Here is a 15,085-nt window from a genome sequence, read left to right on the forward strand (position 1 = left end):
CCTAAAGTAAAAGCCAAACAGAAACCTAAAGTAAAAGCCAAACAGAAATGTTGAAAATAGAGAGATGGGAAAAAGTATATATTAAGCAAATCTAACTAAAAGAAATCTTATATAGCAATATTAATAATAGACAAAGTAGAATTTTGGAATACACTAATAAGTGTAATCATGGTCACTGAATAATAATAGAAGAAACAGTCCACCAAGAAGTCATGATAATCATAAATATGTATTGCCTAACAATACAGTCTCAAAATATATGAAGCAAAGTCTTTCTTAAAGAACATCAAAGAACTCTTTTATTTTTAAAGAGTCAACCTAAAGAAAGTAGAGTAAATAATATAATAAGAATAAAAGCATAAGTTGATAAAACTGGAAATAAAGAAGATCATCAGCAAAATAAAATGATTTATTTGGAGGGTGAGTTCAAGTTCAATGGTACCTATAACCTTCTTTGAAGACACCTCTAAAAAAAGAAAGATTAAAAAGTATAAATACATAATAAAAAGAATTATTACTATAGATAGAGCAGAAATTTAAGAGAATACTGTGAATAACTTTATGGTAGTGAATTACAGACTTAGACAAATAATTTTCTAGAAAAATATAAATATTTTATTTAAAAAGTGATAATAAGCACCAATAAACCAATAACCATTATGAGTATCTCTTCTTTTTTAAAAAACAAAGATGCATTTTATTGCTTTTCTGAGAAACTGGGAACTTTCTCATAGAGAGACATCATTGTGTCATGATGTACCACTTTGGTGAATAAAATGAGACCTGCAGGTAACAGAAGGTAACTTTCATGCACATAGGACTAAATGTAGGTGGGATTAATAGCCCAGATAACGCAAAACCAAAAGAGAACAATGCAGTTTGATAAAAAAAATTGCTGGGCATATGTCTCAGGAATACTGTGTAGCATTTTGACTCCAGTCTTCTTTAAAGATAAGATGTCTATTTTTATAAGAAATACCTGGATTTTTCTCCACTCCACCAAACACATTTTGGTAATATGAGTTGAATTATGAGGCAATGGGTTTGGGTCTTAATGAGATCAAGAATACATCACGGGGTTAAGAAAGCATAGCAAACTGTCTGTTGTTACTAAAATATTTATAGAGATGTCATTGTCCACTCTAAAAAAATTAGAAGGAAATTTTCTATTCCTCTCCCCTTTTACCCATTTTCTCTTTTGGCTCCTTCCTTCTCCTCCTCCCCTAGATTTTGAGTATCTCTTCTTAATAAGTACAAGGCATAGATAGTTCCGGGGGTGAATATTAATATGCACTTAAGGATTGGATGATATTTACCTTACACACAGATTTCAGAGGATAATAAATGAAGGAATACTATTGAATGCATTTGGAACTCATTGTTAGCAGCAATGGACAAGGGCATAACAAGGGAAATAATTGTGGAAGTTTTAGAGCATTTTAAAATATGAATATAGAAGCATTTCTCCAAATGGAACTTTAACAATCTTTAGAAAATGATGATTATGATTAGGTAAGGTTTATATTTGATATGAAAATGAGTTAATCATCAGAAAATCTATTAATGTAACATATTCTAAGACAAAAGGATAAAGGAATTTAATCTGCTCCATGGATACAGAAAAATTATTCAGTTAATTCAATACTCATTTATGGTAAGAATTCTAAGATAATTAGCAAAAGAGGGATGCTCCTTAACCTCATAAAGACTATGTTTATAAAACTCACAGCACACCTAATATATAATGGAAAAACTTTAGAAATAGCTTCATCAAGGTTAACAAGAAGGCAATGATATCCACTCCCTTGGTTCTGTCAACATTGTACTTAAGTCATAGCCAATGCAATAAAGCAAGAAAATTTAAAGATAAAATAACTGTAAAGGAAGAAATAAAACTAGCTTATTTCCAGACAACATGACTGCCTACGTAAAAAACTCAAGACAATATGCAGACAATTTTTAGAAATAATACTAGAGTTAAGCAAAGTTGTTGAATCACAGATCGATACACAAAATCAGTAGAATGGAATTTCAGAATTACACACACATGTGTGTACAGATATACATGTATACATACATATATAATGTTATATATGTATTAAATTAATAAGTACTTATTCATGATATGTGCTTTCTATTTATAATATGTGCTTTTTCTAAATTCCATTTTTTTCCTTATCTTAGAGCTAAGATATTATAGTTTCATTTAAATGCAATGCAGAAGCAATGCAAGTGCTATAAAACTAAACAAGTACTAGGATAGACAGTTCTGGAGTGAAGATCAAAAGTCAAACTATTAGAAGAGGCCATTGCAGAGATCATTAAACAGTTTTGTGATCATTAATCACAAAATATAATAGGAAAAAGCTCCCAGGTACAAAAGCAGCATGAATGAGTTAGGAACGTATATAACAATAAAAAAAGACTTCTATGAAGAATTTTACTAAACATTATTTAAGGACGTAGAATACCTGAATAAATGTAGAATTATACCATGTTCCTGAATGAGAAGGTTTAATAGAGATCATACTTTACTCCAAGTTAATCTATAAATTCAATGCTAGTACAATAACAATTTTGTCTGGATTTTGTATGGAACTTGACAATCTGATTTTACAATTTATAAGGAATAGTGAACTGGCAAAGACAATTGGCAAAGACAATTTAAAAAGAATAAAGTGGGAAGGCATGGCCTATTGGATATTAAGAACAAATAGATCAGTGGAATAGAATGAGGAACTCAGAACAGATTCACATGTATAGTTACTTGATATTTAATAGACATGGTATTTTAAATCACTGGGGAAAGATATTCAGATAATGATGCAAAGGCAAGTGGTTATCCATATTGTGAAAAGTAAAATTAAATCGCTATATCATGTGTTTAAAAATGTGAAAGATGAATCTGCAAAAATTTTTAAAGAAAATATTTGACAATATATTTTTGGCTTTGAGGTTTGGAAGTATTACTTAAACTGGTCAGAAAGCACATATCATAAATAAGTATTAATTTAATACATGTATAACATTATGTGTGTATATATGTATATATTTACGTGTGTGTGTATACTTCTAAATAAGGACATATACAATGAATATATTGATAAGGTAAGTTGCAGACTGGAAGAATATATTTGCAATGCAAGCTGTTGGAAGAATTTGCATCCTCTGAAACAGAGGCAGAAGACTATGATACTCTGGATCTGGATTCCTGGGTGTGAATCTTGGCTCTATCACTTATTAACTGTGTGTGACCTTAGGCATGTTATTTAACTTCTCTTAACCTCAATTCTTTTACATTTTAAAAGATGTGGATAACAACCTTGACTGTGTTGTAGAGTTGTTGTGAGGATTAAATCAGTTAATGTGCATGAAACTGGGAGGGTAATGTCTTGCATTTAGTGAACACCTCCAAAATCTTAGCCATTGTTACTAATATTATCCAGAATATATAAAAATTACTTAAATTATTAAGACTAACAGTCCAATAGAAAAGGAGTAATAGGTATAAATTAATAATAGAGGAATTCGATATGGCTAATAAACGTATAAAAGATGCCCAGTGTCCTTGGCAATTACACAAATGCAAGCTAAAACAATGGTAAGGTGTAAATTTATTGGGTAAAAAAATCTAGAAGTCTGATGTTGCAAAGGTGTGGGACCACATGAACTCACACACACTATTGGTCTGAGTGTAAATTTTCAAAATGGGTGTCAGTAATTAAGAGAGTAATTTGATGATGTCTAGTAAATCTGAAAATGCACATACCTTACAACTCAGAGCTTCCATTGCTGAGAATGTACTATAGAGAGTTTCTTGTAAATATGCATAAGGATGTGTGCAAGAATACTTATTGAAATTTTGTGTGTAACAACGAAGAACTCAAAGCAACTTAAATGCCCATCAAGGGGGAACAGATAAATAAATTGTGTATTCATGAAATAAAACACAAAATTCTTCACTAAAATGAAGTAGTGCTACATTTGTCTCATGAATAAATCTCAAAACTTAAAGATAGATTTTTTAAAAAAAGTAAATTAAGCTGGGCTTGGTGGCTCATTCCTGTAATCCCAGCACTTTGGGTGGGCAAGGTGAGATCACTTGAGTCCAGGAGTCTGAGACAAGTCTGAGCAACAGTGAGTCCTCATTTCTACAGAAAATAAAAAAACTTACCTGGGCATGGTGGCGTCCATTTGTAGTTCCAGCTAGTAGGGAAGCTGAGGTGGGAGGATGGCTTGAGGCCAGGAGGTTGAGGCTGAAGTGAACCATGATCACACCCATGCACTTCAGCCTGGGAAAGAGAGTGAGACCCTGTCTCTGAAAACAAACAAACAAACAAACAGCAACAAAAAACAATGAAAAAACCAAGATAAAGACATAGACAGTTTTGATATATTTATATATAATTTTAAAGCATGCAAAACAATATTATATATTATTTATGGATACATAGGTAAGCAGTAAAAGTAAGGAAGAATTTATGAGAATGATAAACACCAAATTCAAGATACTGGTTTTCTCTTAGGAGGGCAGGAAAGGAATGTGTGGATATGGGTACCCGGGTGGTTTGAAATACATCTATAATTTTTTATTTATTTGAAATAAAATGAAAAATTCTGAAACAAATACGGCAAAGTACAAATGTTTATTCAAGCTGTGGGGAGAGAGTGAGAACTGTGCCATTGTCCTCTACGTTTTCCTGTGTGTTTCAAATATTTCATAAGATGAAAATAAAGGAAAATTAATATTGGAAACTCACACAAATTGTATGTATGTATACATGCACATTTGTTTTTAAAGATAATTCTCCTTTAAAACTTATAGCATACACACTAAAAGCTAAATGGTACAAACAGATATGTTCGAGTTTGGTATCTTTATACTCACATAATGTTAAGCTCATATAGAATTTCACTTGATTAAGAGTAAAACTAACAGGTAGGCTGTTTTAAGCATTTTTTCTTACTTTGAGTCATTATTCCTTTAAAAATAATTCGCCAATCTCACTAATCAGGTTGATCACAAACGAAAAGAAAATGTATTTATTTTGTGATGGTGTTCAGGACCCAGGAACTGAGCCATGAGCTCATGATGTTGTCTTTCTTTTTTTTTTTTTTTTTTTTTTTTTTTTGAGACGGAGTCTCGCTCTGTCGCCCAGGCTGGAGTGCAGTGGCCCGATCTCGGCTCACTGCAAGCTCCGCCTCCCGGGTTCACGCCATTCTCCTGCCTCAGCCTCCCGAGTAGCTGGGACTACAGGCGCCCGCCATCTCGCCCGGCTAGTTTTTTGTATTTTTAGTAGAGACGGGGTTTCACCGTGTAGACCAGGATGGTCTCGATCTCCTGACCTCGTGATCCACCCGTCTCGGCCTCCCAAAGTGCTGGGATTACAGGCTTGAGCCACCGCGCCCGGCCGATGTTGTCTTTCAAGACGATCAACTTGAATGAAGAATGACACATTTTCAGCACTTAATTCTTTCCCTGTTTCAACATGGAAATATTATGAAGAGAGCTGGGGTAAGAGAGAAGAGGCCCCAGTAACCTGAGATGGAGTGAAATGACAAGAGCACTGTCCCGGCACCGGTAGGTACCAGGTCCCAAATCCATTCTTCCCCACGTGTCCCACTTCTCTTTTACAAATGGAGGGTTAGTTGTGTGGTCTCAATAACCTCTCAAGGCTCTTGAATTCTGTGATTGTACCAACCTAACGTGTTCTTTTCTGTGCCATTTTCAAAGGGAGACATGCTTTGATACAATTATATGCCTACCTTTAGTTGTATGTTTAATTTCAGTGTATTTACGTTACTGCTTAAGGTTCTCCTCACTCCTCACTTCTGTCTGCTGTTCAGTGTGCACTCAGCCCGGGATACATATGTGACACATTAAACTAGATGCATATGTGATTTGTCCTTGGCTAACCTTAGTGTTCTTGTAACACTCCATTTTCCTATGGAGTGAATAAGAGTTGGTGTGACCTTAAAAAAATGGCTGCCAAGTGCACCTGCATTAGCTCTCTAACTACTTGGTTCTTAGTGAGTTAGGATGTAAATTATGTGCATTTTTGAGAACTTCGCTCTATAAATAGACCCCAACCTATTTTACAACCAAAGGTATTTTAGGATAAATGAAGTACATCTCTGAAATTGTTAAAGAGGCTCCTCCTCCATAATAAAAACTAAAAATCAAATCCATCTAATCTAATATTAGGGTTACATTAGAAATGGGCCAACATGCCTAAAATTATATATATAAATGCATATTGATGATGGTGATGATGACCCTTTTGTTCTGAGCTATTAGAAGTAAATGGCATATAAAGTAATTAAAATAACAATTCTGGGAAGTGGTGGAATGAGAAATTAAAAACTGATATAATTTTACATCCTTGTGGAAATCCATTGATCATAATTGGCACATAAGCTAAATCAGAATAAATGGGTAGATTCTAAAGTACGAGCATAATATCATAGGTTATGGATAATGTATTTTCTTTTTGTTTAATGGATATATGATTGGTTCTCAAATGCTGTTCAACTGGTAATGGAAATGGGTTTTCCTTAAAAGCCTTTTTTCTAAGCTTTCATAGCACCAAGACATTACGGTTTTCTTCAAATGTGATGTAGACCCCATGTACATGCTGTCAACTTAAACAGGTACTAGAATAGACAGCTCCAGGGTGAAGGGCAAAGGTCAAACAATCAGAGGTGGCCATCTATTGCAGAGATCATCAAACAGGCATGCCATCAATGGATTCAGGCAAGAATGTTAGAAATTAATCAGCTCAGCTCTCAGTGTTTAGCCAGGCTGATTATATATGCCCTGGAATGTGAGCATGCGATGACAGGCCTGAGAAACTAAAGTAATAGGAGTCCATTCCCAACAAAGGCTGGGAAGACAGATCAATTTGCAATATTCTTTTCTGCACCCATGCAACAAAGCAGAAACATGAAAGCAGAACATTAAGGGATGCTCCCTATGAACTGGACAAATCAATAAACATCAGTGGTAAGGAAAAAAAGTTTCTCATTCTCTTGGGTACCCTGAGGGCTTTTCCATCTCAGGGAAGTGATGAGTGGTGGTGGCCTCTGTCATGTTCCCTTCACCTACACGATGTCATCTCCTGCCGTCTCAAGGTGAACACTGCTAAGCATCGGCAGAAGGAGGATTTTGTGGGAGTGTTTAAGGAAATGACTGCCTCTTGTTAGAGATGAGCTATGCTGGCCAGGAGGCGGATGGACAATTGTGTCTGTGGCCTCGGGGGAAACATTGAAGGGAGGGTCAAATGGAGTAACATAGTGGATCTCCCTAGCCCCCAGCCATACTAAATGAACCAGGTGAGTGTTTTCTACTGTCAGTGTTTGAAAGGCTGCGTAATAGTGAGGGTCCTCTTTATTCTCCTGAACTTAGGTTATCAGTGGAGAGGTGGAAAAATAGTCAGCAAACAAAGAATAGCCAGGAAGCAATTTAGAGATAGAAGAATGTGCTTAGGTCTAAGACAGACTATTAACAGCTTGATTCCAGTTCTGCCATAGTGTGGCAGAGACCCAGATCTCAATGCATGTGTGAGCATGCGCAAGTACTTGTGTACATCTGTGCAAGAATGTGTGTGTGTGTGTGTGTGTGTATGCATGTACATATATAGGGATGAGAAGAAAGGGGCTGTCAGGGTAAGCACTCTCTGAAACTTATGAGACTGTCAGATTGATACTTTTCTCTTCTAAATCATTTCCCGTAAAACAAGGAGATGATTATCTGACTGCTAGAGGAAAGCAGGGTATTATATTTCATTTGGGGGGAATGTAGATTTATGGCAGATGGAATGGTTTTTCTTTTTTTTAAACCAACAGCCCAGCAATGGCAGAGTTCGTAGCATGAGTTAAAGCACTCACCTATGTTTTGCATTTTAAGCTGATGGGATTTACAGACATTTGTGGTGGTTTCGGGGGCTGTGCCATTGAAGGGATTCTCGAGGAGTATAAGGAAGGAGAAAGAGGCCATCTTGTACCTATTCAACAAAGGCCGTGTTTTTCCAATACTTGCCCAAGGTATTCTACAATTAGAGACATCTGTGTGTCAGGACAATGGTTAAAAGGGATTTTGCAAAGGTGGAGGAGATGAATTCATTGACTAGTGGTGACAAAGCATCTACCTTCAGGCAACTTACAGTCAGTGGTGAAGGTGGGTAAGGACCAAACCCGTCCACTATAAGGTGGTATTTTCCAGTAGGGGCCCATACCAGGCACAGAGGAGGAAGGGCTAAGCCCCCCTGGGTGGCCAGGGTGAGACAGTGTGGAAACAGCAGGAGGCCGAGGAGGGTGATGTGCATCTGAGGATCTGTGAGTGATTTGGATAGATTGACTGGTGGGTGTACATTGATGAAGAGTGGAGTGTGGAAAACAGATAAGTTCCACAGAAAGGGAGGGGAAGACTTCAGTTTTTGACATTTTGAATTTTAAGAGAGTCAGAAATGTGCCACAAGAGAGTTGGGAGAGAGAGAGAGAGAGAGACAGAGAGAGAGAGAGAGAGCGAGCCAGAGAGAGAATTACTTTGGTTGGGGAAATTAAGCTTTCTGACTAAAAGAAAAGATATCCATCCCCCATTTTTTTTTAACTAGATGAAAAAAGTGCCTTTTAATGACACCTCAATCCCCGAGATGAGCATCATAAAAACGTGATGCCTGCTGCAGGTGAGTAGCCCCTCTTTCCTCAACAGTTCTTCATAATGAAAGAGCGAGGTTTCAGCCTTCCCCCTCTTAGCCTACGCCCTGTGGCACTGACCTGGTTTATCAGGGTTCCGCTGTAGGTGCCACACAGAGCACCAGCACATTCCCAACATGTGGTGGTGATTGTCCCAGGGTGCAGGGGACACACATGTCCTATGCTGCTTTACTTGCACACTCTGGATTACTCTCCTGTTAATAGTCACATTGCACTACTTGCTGATCTTAAACCTGCAGGAATTCAAACCTCCTGGCCTTTTACATGTCAATGGCAAGAAGCTATTTCTCTGTCTTTCTCTATAATAGACATATTTGTTTATTTATTTTTAAATTTTAGATTCTCGGGGTACAAGTACAGGTTTGTTACATGCATATGTTTTGTAATGATGAAGTTTGGGCTTCTAGTGAATGCATCACCTAAATAGTGAACATAGTGCCCAATAGGTAGTTTTTTAACACTCCCCTCCTACCTTGCTGCATTTTTGAGTCTCCAGTGTCTATCACTTCCAGCTTTCTGTGTCCCTACAACTGACATTTTGGACTTGACAGATAAGAGGTTAACCTTTTATGTCTTTATCATTGTTTTGGTCTTTTTGTATATTAATTATGGCTACCACAAATATGATAAGCCATATTGCATTTAAAAGGGTTTATAATAAAAATACTTTCATTTTATTAGGATTGGAAGTAACAATTTAAAAAATAAAAAATACAACTTTCCAGCTAGGCGTGGTGGCTCATGTCTTTAATCCCAGCACTTTGGGAGGCCAAGGTGGGTGGATCACTTGAGGTCAGGAGTTCAAGATCAGCCTGGCCAACATGGCGAACCCTGTCTCTCTAAAAGTACAAAAATTAGTCGGGTGTTGTGGTGGGCACCTGTAATCCCAGCTCGAGAGGCTGAGACAGGAGAATTGCTTGGACACAGGAGGCAGAGGTTGCAGTGAGCTGAGATCGCGCCACTGCACTCCAGCCTGGGCAACAGAATGAGACTCCGTCTCAAAACAAAAAAGCAAACAAACAAAACCAAAACCAAAAACAACAACACACACACAAAACAACTTTCCTAACAATCTTAATGTTACTGTTATTTCATTTGTCTTAGTTCAATTACAGAAAAAACCTGTACAGCTTTGCAATCCTAAAATAGACAAAATCTTGCTTTCTGGTTTTGAACATGTCTTAAACCTTTTTCAGGTTACAACAATCTTCATGGTTGCATAATATTCTGTAATGTGTCTAGGCCATATTATACTGGATCATTATTCCATTGTTGGACAATCAGGCTGTTTTCTATACATTAACCATATAGAAACAGCAACAATCTTTTTTACATATTTTCTTCTTTTGTATTATTTTCCTGGGGTAAATTATAAGGGCCAAATTATGAGGTCGAAGATAAGCAGATTTTATGGTTGTTGAAATGCAATGCCAATTGCTTTCTAAAACCCAGTGACAAGCTTTCTAGGATTTCATCCTCATTAGTGATGGCAGAGCCAAGACTAGTTATTGGTTATTGACCAACAATTATAAATTCAACTCAATGGGATGCCATTCTGCCTTCATTTCTCCATTTGGTGCTACAAATAGGAGAGCATTTGTGAGATATTTAAAGGCCAGAATCTTGCTTGCTGCCATATTTCCAGCTTCTCGTGCACAGCAAAGGCTCAACAAATACAGCTGAACGAATAAAATGCCTTCTGAATTCTGTAGCATTTTTTTCCTGACATAACATTCATTAACCTCATGAGAAACTGGCTTTGAAGTGGGGATGCTGTCATTCTTGTGAGATCAGCTTCTGGCCAATATCCCATGACCTATCCTAGGCTGTGAAGATTTTTGAAGCACTCAGTTCTGTTGTGGGGCCTGGGTCCAATGCTCCAAGTGATATAGTTCTACTGTTGGGCCCTGGAAGAAGATTGCAGCTGCAGAGTTCAGGAGCAGGGAGGTGTGTGGGAGGCCAAAGTGTGGGGAATCTGCTTTCCTTTGTTCTCCAGAGACATCCCCCATTTGCTCAGGATGGATTCTTATTTACCATCATGCTTGGCCAGCCTCTCTACAGAGATCGCCCTGGAAGGCAACTATTTTGTTGAAATCTTTTTCCTGAAGTCCTCCTTTCTCTTTTTGGATGTATTTGTTCACATACATGCTTTGATTGACATGGCTGGCTCCTGCCAAATCTGAGTACCTTGGTAGTACCAGAAGCCAAGTGCTTCACTGTTAGTTGAATAACAACTGGTTATGAACTAGAGGACCTGTTTATATCTTAATATATCAGTTTATACTAACAACAAGTGAAATAACTGCTATTTTTCTCCTCCACCCCGCTATCAGTTGAGTGTGTATAATATGCCAGACATGGTGCTAGAGGCCTTGCATATATTTTCTCTAATCTTTACAACAACCCTGTGAGGTAGGTATCCATATTCCTGTCATCTACTGTATCAGTAGGCTCCCAGCAGAAAACAGATGGCCCACTCAAATTAGGATAATTTGCAAAAAGTCCAGTAAAGGGACTCTTTACAAAAGTGTGCTTAGGATGCAGAAAATCTCAAACATAGTGTGCCTGGGGCTAGTACTAATGGTAGAGCCCCTTTGTTATAAGCCTAAGATTGAAGAGGGCCGGAAGGGAGTGAGTATGGGGCCTGGGGAGGCTGTTTGGGGATGCTGCCAACAGGAGTTGAGTCTTTCGCTGAGGGATAATGTTGGTCCACAGCAATCTTGCAATCCAGTGGAGCAAGGGGAATAAATATCCCAAGGTTATCCTTCTACCTATCTCCACTCATCCAGTGGGAAGCCAGAGGGCCAGGGAGTTTGCTCAAGTGTTCCATAATGTGCAAGGTGGAAAATGGTAATGGCGGCGGGGGGGGCGGGAATGAAAAGTATCCAGTACATTCACCAAACTCACCAATGGCTCTAGTCTTTAGCTCATTGTTGTCCTTTTCCTCTCCTAGTCCTATCTCAATTCTTGGTGATGGTGAATTCAATATTCAGGTATTTGATCCATGAACACTGAGGCCTTCCAGTTATTTTACCTCTTCATATCCAAAATCTTTGCCTCCTCCAATATCTTTGCCCACTTACATGGTCACACTCATGACTTTGTTATCACCACTATCCCTACATTCATTGAGACCTCCAGGCCAGGGGTAATTTCTTCTTTTCGCTATCTCTTTCTGTCTTTGTGTTCTTACTTTCTGCCTTTCCCAGGTAGGATTCCCAGGTTAATCATTAGGATCACCTCCCCTGCAGGCTGGCTTATACCCCTCACTCCTTTGTTCCTCTCTGACTCTGTGGTCCTTTCGATAAAACCCAGCTCTGGTTAACACCATCACCTGTCTCCTTCATGTATTCACTTGAGTCAACCCTGTTGGAGAAAATGTATAATTGGGCTAACTGATCTCATTAATGTTAGGACCAAAATCTCAAACAAGCTCTCATTCAACAAGCATGCCTACTGCACTTCCTTAAAGGAACTGTTCTCTGTCCCTTCAAGTTATTATTTAACGCTCCTCTCCTCAAATCTTTCATGCTTTCTCTTCCTGGCTCACTCCCAGTTGAGGAGCTTTTCTTTATTACTTAACTCCTACTCCCACCACCCAAATCCACCAAGCTATCTGTATCTATTAATATGCTGATACCTTACCTCTTCCCTCCTGTCAGGGACCTGTTCTGTGCATATTTAAATCCAACCTATCCACTTGTGTTCTAGGTCCTGCCTGCATCCTTTCTCAAGGACTTTGTGCTGCAGATTTCTCCTTTTCTGTATCACCCTTCCTCTAAACTGGATAATTCCCATGAGCATCTAAACATGTTCTAATAGTTTCCATCGTAGCATAAACTCACTTGTTCCATGTTCCATTTGTGTTTCTGGCTCATTTCTCTGCTCATCTTCACAGAGATTGTATTGATATTATTGTCTGTAGATACTCTCCCTGCTTCTTGACCTCACACTCTCTCCTAGTTAACTCCTGATTCTATTTTTCCACCGAAACAGTCCTTGTCAAGGTCACCAATGACCTTTGGGTTTTTTAATCTAATGGTTAGTATGTTGTCTGCATCTTCCTGGTCCTCTCGGCAGTGTTAGATATGACTGACCACCCTCCTTCTTGAAACAATTTTTCTTATCTTTTCTGTGGCAGTTGCTTTCTGGTTGTGCTCCGACCTCACTGGCAGCCCAGACTTAGCTTCCTTTGCTGGCTCCTTATCCTCTGCTTGACCTCTGAATAAGGGCATGATTCAGGCCTTTCCTTTCTCCCTCTCTACACTATAGCTAGATAATCTCATCCTCTATGCAGTGACTGTGCTGAAATTTTTATCTCTAGTTCAGACCACTCCCTTGCATATTCAAATGCTGCTTGACTTCTCCATTGGATGACTAATAGGTATCTGTAGGAGACACTGTTGGGAGGTCCTCCAAACTCAAATCCTCTTCCTGAACGGGTACCTAGGCTGCACATTTCAGCCTCTCATACCAATAGGCGTGGCCTTGTGACAGATTTCTAGCCGTGACTTCAGAACAGAAGTATGTGTATCACTTCTAGGTTTGGCCCATCAAAACCCCCTACAAGATTTCTCCCCTATTCCTTGTCTTTCATAGACTGATGCATATGAGCTCAGTGACTTTTAAAGCCAAATGTTGGCCAAGCGCGGTGACTGACACCTGTAATCCCAGCTCTTTGGGAGATTGAGGTGGGCGGATCATGAGGTCACAAGATTGAGACCATCCTGGCTAACACGGTGAAACCCCATCTCTACTAAAAATACAAAAAATTAGCCGGGCAAGGTGGCGGTCACCTATAGTCCCAGCTACTTGGGAGGCTGAGGTGGGAGAATGGCGTGGGTGACAGAGAGAGACTTCATCTCAAAAACAACAACAACAACAAAAACCAAATATTGAAGATGGAGGGGCCACCACATGGAAGGAACCCAGGTTCCTGCATCGCTATTGGGAGAGCTGCCCACTAATCAGGAATAACTGACTTGGATTTCACCAGAGCAAGAAATAAAATCTTATTGTGTTAAGCTGTTAGATTTTGTTTTTGTCTGTAAGAGCAACTGAAATTACCTAAATTAATACAGCATCTTAACCTTAACCAGCACCTTCACCAGCATCTGTCCCTGCAGCTCTTTTGAGTCCCTTTGTCACAAAACTGCCCCATCCTATTCTTGCTCCTCTCAGCAAATGGTGCCACCACTCGTTGGCTTTCAGCAGTAGAAGAGTGCCTAGCACATATTAGGTGCTCATCAATACTTGCTGAATCACTACATCTGATCCTTGATTCTTTCTCTCTCTGTCAACTGATCCATCAGTAGGTCCTGTAAGATCTATTTCACAATATCCACATGCTTCTCTCCACCTCTACTAAAACCATCTTAGCTCACATTTCTGCTGCCTGTAACTGGCATTATTTCAGTGACCTCTAACTAGACTGCCCCCTGTGCTCTTTCACCCTTCAATCCAATCTCCTTATAGCAGCTAGACTGATCTTCTGAAAATATAAGTCAGCTCCTATCATTCTTATGGTTCAAGTCCTCCAATGGTTTCCCATTACATTTTGAATAAATTCTCAATCCTAATGATGGTCTAAAGGGCTCTCTGTGGCCTGGCGGCTGCTGCTTCGCTTTCTGACCTCATACTGTTCCGCTCACTCTTTGCTCATAAAGCTCTGGCCACGCTGGCCTTTTTCTGCCCATGAACACATCAGGCTTACTCCTGCTATTGGACTTTTGCTGTGGCTGTTCCTTCTGCCTGAAATGCTCTTCCCTCCTTACCCCACAGTCAGCTTCTTCTCGCCTTTCAGTTATCAGCTTAGTGCTATCTCTGCAGAGAGGTCTTCTCTGGTCTAAAGAAGCCCTACACTCACTCCCTATCACGGTACCTTGTTTTATCTTTATCACCACGCTTACAACTATTTGACATTTTCCTAAGAGTGTATTTTATTGTCTTCCCTCTGCCCCGACAAGGGACTTTGCTTACCTTGCTCAACACTGTATTGTCATCACTAATAACAGTATCTGACTTTTAGTGCATGCCTAATACATGGCTCAGGAAAATTAAGAAATTTACTTAAGCTTCTACAAGTTCAAACACAATGGTGCTTCTTTAATTTATTCAAGGCTCATACATGACTTGGTCAGGCTTGTTGCCATGATGAGTACTGTGAATTATTGTTATTATGTTTTTAAAAGTTTTTAAATTTTACAAAAGTAATGTTTTTATTGAAGAAAATTAGAAAATGTAAACAAGCAAAAACATAAATAATTAAAAGGTAGCTGTAATACAGCATCCCTGTGCTAACCACCATCAATATTTTGTTATGTTTCCTTCCTTCCTTCCTTCCTTCCTTCCTTCCTTCCTTCCTTCCTTC

The sequence above is a fragment of the Piliocolobus tephrosceles genome, chromosome 15 (genome assembly GCF_002776525.5).
Source record: "Piliocolobus tephrosceles isolate RC106 chromosome 15, ASM277652v3, whole genome shotgun sequence".
Lineage (NCBI taxonomy): Eukaryota > Metazoa > Chordata > Mammalia > Primates > Cercopithecidae > Piliocolobus > Piliocolobus tephrosceles.